General features: G+C 36.1%; 1 protein-coding gene across 1 annotated transcript in view; it reads right to left on the bottom strand.

Annotated features, from left to right (window-relative positions):
• Positions 1–2,885: 2,885 nt before the first annotated feature.
• The window catches only part of LINGO2 (leucine rich repeat and Ig domain containing 2), a 479,491-nt gene continuing 475,407 nt past the window's right edge, over positions 2,886–6,969 (bottom strand). Inside the window, exon 7 of the transcript XR_007907985.1 lies at positions 2,886–6,089. The gene's annotated coding sequence lies outside the window, so the exon portion shown is untranslated. The remainder of the gene's footprint in view (positions 6,090–6,969) is intronic.

Genomic DNA, 6,969 nt, shown 5'->3' with positions numbered 1-6,969 from the left:
AACAAGAAGAGAGGAGAATCCTTGTGTTAATACAGGATCTGGAGGGAGCATTTTATCACATTGAGAAAACAATTTCCCCATAAAATTAAGAGTAAGAGATGAGTACATCTCTTATTCACCTTTCTGACTTTTTATTGTTACACCATAAAACCCACCAAAGCAAAATTCTTATGTATTTCTGTTTGTTTGTTTGTTTTTATTTTTTTTTAATGCTTACCTCCTACTGTTTGCAATGGTTTGGGTTTCTGCTTCAGTAATTTAACACTTAAAGGAGAACTTGACCTCTTACATGCCTTTTTGTTTACAGTTCTCTGAGATGACATGCACATCCAGCAAGTACTTCCTTCTGTTTTCAATGACTTGAACACACCTTCCAGTGCCTTGAGTTGATGGTCTTGAATGACAAAATGGATGTACTTGTTAATCTTGTTCCCAAGGACTAGTTACTATTTTTAATCATGCCAGATTAAAACCATGCCTCAGAAATAGTTCCCAATGACTGCTGGATGCAAGGCAGTAACCAGTCATTAACTATCAAATGTGCTTCACTGACATCGCAGCAAAGTCTTCTGGCTTCAGTTCTAAAGCAGAAGCTGGGAATGGGGAAGTTCCAAGTGTTTGGCTTGCTTGTAAGCAAAACATTCTTGATTAAAAGATGAAGATGAGGTTGGCCACGACTCAGTGTTGTGGGAAACAGAGTAGTGTCAGGACAAATTCCCTATGATAAACATTGACAGCTGAAAAGTGTATGCTTGTTACTTTATCTGTTAAAAACTTGGAGAACCTGTGGAAATGCTAGCTTTCTTTTAAGAAATTTTGACTAGAGAGTAGAGAAACTATGTGACCTAGTTTGGATAGTCTTGTATAAGGACCAAAGAGAAATGTTTTTGTAGTAGTAGTGGGATTCTGAATGCTTGGTGTGACACTTGACAATTGACGTGTTGTTTGCATTCATTTCAGCATTTCCCATCTATAATCAAAGGCAAAGAGACAAATCTTCATAGATTAGGAAATTATCATGTTTTTTGAGCATTGCAAAGCCACTAATTAAGTGAGGCATTAAGAGGTCTTTTCATGCAATATACCACTGAACTGCATAAAAGACAGAGTCTAGTTGGTGTGCATATCTCATGGCAATTTTCTTTTATATACTGCCACTGCTCTACACGAGCCTTTAATTTAGAATGGTTGGAAACGCTGACTACAGGGCAGACCACTGCTGTCACTACATTGCCAAGTGATGTGCTCCTCCGGAGCAGTTTGGGCAGCAGGGGTTGCATTTCTTAAAAAGGGTTTTTTTGCCTGATAACACTGCCTACTACTGCATACCAACCTTCATCAGAATTATCATTCCTCACACAGGCATGGGTGAACCATAACTCTTTGGCTTTATAATCCTTAGGGAAATGGCGGAATCTTCCTCTTGAAAAGTAAATATTATTATTGTATTCTCCAGAGAGTTAGAGGCCTAGGGGTTTTGATTACAGCCAAGAAATCCTGAGTTCCAGCCTTCTGCTTGTGTTACTAACTGACAGCTCTTCCTCAAGCCAGGCAAAGATAATCTGATATACTTTAGTGAAATGTGACGGGCTACCAAACTCATAAAAACTGACAAAAATTCAATAAGGGCCATTAAAATGCAAATGTTTGTATAACTCAGATGGCTGCACTGTCTCTAACTCTTTTACATGGCATGCCTGTTCTATATGAAAGCAAAGTATTATTTGCAGTGCGTTAAAACTGATGCACTGCACAGATGTATAAAAGGTTGATAGATTCTTAAAGTGAGATGTTGTTTGGTTTCAGTGATAGCAATAATTTAGATAATTTATGTAATCTATTAATCTTTATACATACACCAAGGAGCTCTCTTAGCAAAAGTAATAGACTAAATTTACTATCATTGTCTTCCTGTAATAAAATAAGTGTGCTCTCCATCACTTGTGCTTTTGAGTTATATAAATAGGAAAGTTATTGGAAAATAGCTCAGAAAAATATAACTTCCACTTAGGGACTGATGAGGTAAATAAGATATTCTAGCTGGTGATTACAGCTTTAACTAGCTGAATGCATCCCCTAGCTATTAATTAATAGATGACATCCTGCAAACCCAAATAATTTCAGAGTTACTTAGATGGTGTGCTAAGTACCAGTGTAATATACTTTACACAAGTTTTAATTCTTATTCTTCTCCACTATCTGATTCTGTATTTTACTAAATTATTGTATTTCATTATGCATTGATTACTAAGGTTGAAGCTTACCCTTCCAAGAACAGAGGCAAAATAAGGCTTTCAACAAGGAATTCCCTATATCTAGGAAAGAAGGAATTTAGGCCAAATCTCCCAGGCTGCTACTGAATCAGCAGACAGAAAGATCAGTTCCTTTGCAATAACTCTATGTTTCTTAATCCAGTATTTATTTGTGCCTGAATTACCAGCTCCTCCGCCAGTCCAGATAGCACAGGAGATGAACAAAGCCCTTTTTTATAACATGTCATCTACAGCTGTATATGGGAAAGTTTTATAACGCAGAAAATGCACTGTGAGCATTCCCCCATGTGAGAATAACTCAGTATTTCTGAATTGTGTTTATTACTTGGTAAGAAGTGTGATTTCCCGCTTCCCATTAACTTTTTAAAATATAAAAATATTAAACCTAGGCATTTCTTAAAATAAACTTTGGGTGCAAAGATTTGTTTATTTAAAAGTATCTGTGGTATCTAATACAGGGCTACTAACAGTGTGACAAATCCTCTATAGTGGATCTGTGTAAGTATAAATATTCTTAAAAATTTTTGAAAGTGACTGTGTTGTAGAAAATTTTGGATGTTTTTAAAAATCTGAAGTGGTGTTTTTCATTTAGGTTATCCATAGATATTACAATTCTAATTTTCTTTTTTTTTTTTTTTTTTTCAGTTTTAATGAGTTTGTCAGTGATGGTGTTTTTCTCTACCTGATTATCATGGAGAAAACTAGTAGTTTCTTCTACTGTAAAACTGGAATTTACTCAATAGATCTTATGATATAGGAACAGGTTTCACCGCTTGATATAGTGTCAAGTAGTCCAAAAAATGAACTATAATTGCATAAAAGAAATCTTAATCTTAGAGTGGAGGAACCTTTTGAGGAAAAAAGTTGATGTTCTCAATGCAGGGGTAGGTGTAATAACTGTTTTTTCATGCCATACAAAAGGCAATATTGCAGTATATTAGACTGTCAATCAGATTAAAAAATTAAAGGAAATTAAAAGATTATTAATAAAGTAGGTTATTAAAATAATCAATGGTAAATTTAGCCAAAAAATTCCTTGCATTTGACATTCTGCTGCAGACGAGGGTACAGTGGTACAAGTCAGCTGAAATCTTTTGGGGGTGTCAAAAGCAAATACATAAGGATAAGACAGATTTCAGGAGGCACAAGAGAGCTCAGATTCAGCCCCTGTCTGTTCAGCCCCTGTCTGTTCAGCCCCTGTCTGTCTATGCTCCCTGTAATCTATCAGACTTTCAAGCTGCTTCTTCAATTCCTGAGGTAGTGCTAACAACTGTTTTCCTTTCTAGAGAGTAAGACCCTGGTTTAGAGTATAATGGGTTCGTGGGTGATAAATCTTATTTCAGATTATCCCAGAAAGCATAAAGAAAATTCTCTGTTGGTAAAAGTACCTAGCTGTGGAAAAATGGGAGTAGCAATAGTTTAGATTACAGCCTGTGTCCTTCTTCAGACTCATCTCTGCTGTAGATTTGGTGGATTGTGGCAAGCCTCAGGGGGTTGAAATAGCTTTCAAGCTCAGCAGAGTATACCTTCCACCACTTAATTTTTCTAGTGTAGTTATAGAGGAGTTTGAATACTGGTGATTTCCTCAGAAACCATGTTTCAGATGCAGATTTTCAGTATTGGTTGCTTTCCAAGTGACACAGTTGGTGAAATGTATCTTACTGCTGTTCTCTCTGTGGTGCTGGTAAGTGGCAGGCTTTCTTTCTTCCAGCATTAGCCCGATTGGTATCCCCATCAATTACCTGAACACACTGCACAAGTAAAAGTGAGGGATCAGGCTGACTGATACTTGGTATAGAGAATAAACCTCAAACCACATTTGAATGAGACCCAGTTTTTTCTCTGTGTTTGAGGGGTCCATGCGATGAAGACAAGAGTGAGTAGATGAAAAATACCTGCTAGAGTCTTCTTTTTCTCAGTGTAATGTTTTATATTCTCAGTTAAAGAGTGGTAGGTCTGAAATGACAACTTGTTGTGAAGACTTTGCACTAAGATTTAAGATCTGATGTTAAGAAAACTGTAATGTTCCTATCTTAGTTTCCTGCACTACCCCTTGGAAAAAAAGTGATCAACTACAATAGCTGAAACAATGTAAATTCTCTTCACTTTTTCAAGTAAATTTTGCCACTCCATGGAATTATTTATTTGGGTTTCATTGTAGATAAGCATGATACACATCATGACATAAGCCCTAAAGTAACTTTTAAAATGACATTCAGGACAACTGTCTTGACAAACAAAGCTTTTTTTCTTTTTTTTTTTTTTTCCCCCCATTATATTAGTATATTTTGCTCAAACATGAAGTGAATTTATGGACAAATCTGAATTCTCATGTGCTTCATGGATCATGACAGCAAGGCTGTTTCATTTCCCATCCATATTCATGATCATATATATTAAAATAAATTACAGCACAATTTTTTCTCGTTAACCTTTTCACCTTTCAAAAACAATATACATTTAATACTTGAAGTAAGAAAAGAACAAAACAAATATATCTATTTTTTTTCCACACACAAACATGTACATATGAACTACATGTGCTTGCAAACAGATTTTAGTAAGTGTGATGATATTTTAATATACCTGCACTATGGCACTCCCTCCACAAAAAATAAGAGATTTGTTATCACGTGTACTTGCTCAAAAGCCAACTTCTTACTTTATGGCTGCAAGCTCAAGAGATCAGTGGTATAATTTACTTCCTACTTACACAGTGCCCAGTGTAATGAAGTCAAAGTGTTGTTTGATTTTAGGTATTAATGTGTCGTAAATGAATTCTTTAAGAAGCAATAATATTTTTTTTCTGAAAGATTAAAATTGCTAAGGTGTGTACAAGTTGACAACCATCTCCATAACTGCGTATGCAGCTGCTTATGCACAACACTTTTAAGCCATTGTTCTTGGCTTATGTATGAGGAGATGATGTTGCTGACTTGCAAATGCCATGGTTAGAAATAGGCAGACGTCTTTAAGGTTACAGATTTCCATTTGCCTTTTTCCCCCTTTCTTTCCAAAATGTACATTTTCATGTTCTCCAGCTCAGTTAGCAGTGGTAAATATTAAAGCAATTCAGAATAAAAGATATACCACAAGATGAGAAATAATTAAAACTAATTTCCACTACAGCCTGCTTAGTAGAAAGTAAAAAACCTAGATTCATTTATCAAATTTCCAGTGTAACCGGGAGCAACAGAATGGTGTCTCCTGATTTATATTGCCTGACTATGGTAGAAAATCTGTTTTCAGTATCTTACTTCAACATTACTGCTTCATGACAATTTTGGTACCTGCTGAATAAATACAAATAATCAAATTATGAGGTGAAAGTCAGTTCTTTTGTACTTTTCTATAACCTATTTGAATATGAAAGACAAAGTATTCTTCAATTTAAGTTGAAATAACACTGATCATTTTCTTGACTATGCCAGCTCTTTCCTCATTCTGCTGATGCTATAAATACAGATTTTTATTTTCAGCTGGCCTTATATCCAACCACCTGCTCCTAGTAAAAAAAAAAAAAAAACCCAAAAAATAAAAAAAAAACCCAACCCCCCCAAAATCCCCTGCAGATTGCTTTTGGCATGTAGCTATCTCAGTAGCAAGGCTTTTACTGAAGTTGATTTATTTCACTTGCAGGAGGAGGTTTACTCAAACTTCTATTTTTATTTTTATTTTTGGCTTGAAGGAGGTTTAAGATTCTGGTTTGAGATCAGATTCCAAAAGCCGTGTGAACATTCAGTGAAACTTAACCAAACCCAGAGATCTTCATTTGGCATCGCAGTCATTTGAAACTGAGAAGGGAAGAGGGCAGAACTAGGAGACAGACAAAAGGAGCATGTGTCACTAAACTATGATCGTTCTAAACTGCCAAGGGAAGTTGAGTTTTTAATTCTTATTATAGGTGACAAGAACAGGGCATCCAAATTGTTTAGATAACTTGAAAAATCTCATTCATTTCTTGACAGATTCTCCAACAATGAGGCCCTCTGCTTTTTCCAAAGTGTTCTTTTAACTTCTTCAGGCACAATTAAGTTTTAAATTACTAGATGAGAGCTCTTTTTAATTTTTTTTCCCTGGTTCTGTTTAGCATAAAGAACAATCAGTCTCATAGGATACCGAAAAAAGGTCAGAAAGCATATATACAGTGTTTCCCCACATGTTGTCTTACGGCAAAACTATGAATCAGCAGCAGCAGACTGGCATTTCTGAGACTCTACTGCTGTGCTTTTTCTTTTATTTGAGATCAGAGTTACAGTTCAGTGAAGACAGACAACTTGATCATGTGCTTCTTTCCCTGCTACTCCCATGTCAAGCCACCTGATGAGCTGAGATGATGGAAATGGACAGGACAGTCATCATGCAAGCCCCAGGTAGACTAGGACCATTCAGAGGAAAACAATAATTAATAAACTGATCAGGGTAGGCTTCCTCTTCCTCACCTCTTGCTGGGTGTTTCACTGCTGGGGATGGAGGTGTAACAGATTCTACATTACACCTTACACAAACATTGCATTCTTTGAAGAAAAATGGGTAAGGATTGTCCATTTTATTACTGCCTAATGGAATATATTTTCACACAATGTAGTAGAGGATGAGGCAAAATAACTGCCTGACTATAGTTTCTTGTCTGTCTTTGCAGGAAGCTGCTGTTGTACTTGGGCAACCAGCAGTCACTTGCTCTACCGGATTTTCA

This window comes from Manacus candei, unplaced genomic scaffold (assembly GCF_025592945.1).
Source record: "Manacus candei isolate 608988 ecotype Guabito, Panama unplaced genomic scaffold, ASM2559294v1 h1tg000074l, whole genome shotgun sequence".
NCBI lineage: Eukaryota > Metazoa > Chordata > Aves > Passeriformes > Pipridae > Manacus > Manacus candei.
Note: the sequence above shows the minus strand (reverse complement) of the source record. Positions and strands in the feature narration are given on the sequence as shown.